The following is an 886-nucleotide window of genomic DNA, read 5'->3' as shown; positions in this document are numbered from 1 at the left end:
GAAGGTAGATGACAGAAAAGACAATAAGGTTGAAGAGAACCCAAAGCCTGCTGAGGCTGTTGTGGGGAAAGAGGAAGTGGATTTGGGTGGAGGTGAAGTTCTGTCCAATGAGGTGCTAGAGAACCAGGCAGCGCAAGCAGGCAAAAAGCAGGGAGTTCCCCCGCTAAAGGAAGTGGACAAGCTCGATCCTGTGAAAGATCCTCTGGCAGTGCAAGCGGTCGCGGTGGCCAATCCGGCTGTGGTGGTGCAAGTCGAAAAAGCGGGCAAAGCTCCAGATTCTGCAGGGAAACGTGAGTATTTGTCGTTGTCCTTGTAGAGGAAGGGAACTAGAGCGAAAGAAAGATCTAGAGAAATGCAGCACTGACCTTGTGATATTTGGTGACTCTTCAGTTCAACTTCCTGAAGGAGAGCATCGTCCTGCGGCAGATGAGGCTCCAGCTGCAGACAGCAAAGACACGGGAGACGAAAAGATGGAGGGTAAGAGTAGAAAACCTCTAAATCAAAGGGAGTAGATGTGAGTGAAGTCTTTAGTCACTTATCAGAAAATTCTGGTAAAAAAAATTTGACAAATCCAAATTTAAAACTCAACTTTGGTATTTGGATATACATTTTTAAATCTCTGTTTTGATTGGATGTGAGGTAATCTACAAATATTTTAAAAATCATGCAGTAGAGGGTGGGGATGCCAGTCTCTCCACCAACAGCTGCCTCCGTGGACCAGAATGCAGTGCAGCTCCAGCTTTGTGGGGGCAGTGTTTATAGCCTGTGCAGTACAGTGGCCCTTTGACAGTAACGCCCAACACATGACTGTTTTCTGTGTTAGCCCTAAGTGTGGAAAACATGACAGCATCACTATTGCATTTCTTTTTTTTTTTTTTTTTTTTTA

General features: G+C 45.3%; 1 long non-coding RNA gene across 1 annotated transcript; it reads left to right on the top strand.

Annotated features, from left to right (window-relative positions):
* The first annotated feature begins 6 nt into the window (after positions 1-6).
* On the top strand, positions 7-452 carry LOC147819962 (uncharacterized). Its single transcript, XR_015438497.1, has 2 exons — positions 7-290; positions 391-452. It is a non-coding gene; the product is annotated as an uncharacterized LOC147819962 (long non-coding RNA).
* The last annotated feature ends 434 nt before the right edge of the window (positions 453-886 follow it).

The sequence above is a fragment of the Seriola lalandi genome, unplaced genomic scaffold (assembly GCF_002814215.2).
Source record: "Seriola lalandi dorsalis isolate HSWRI2012SDOR001 ecotype SW California unplaced genomic scaffold, Sedor1 jcf7180002009635, whole genome shotgun sequence".
Taxonomy (NCBI): Eukaryota; Metazoa; Chordata; class Actinopteri; order Carangiformes; family Carangidae; genus Seriola; species Seriola lalandi.
Note: the sequence above shows the minus strand (reverse complement) of the source record. Positions and strands in the feature narration are given on the sequence as shown.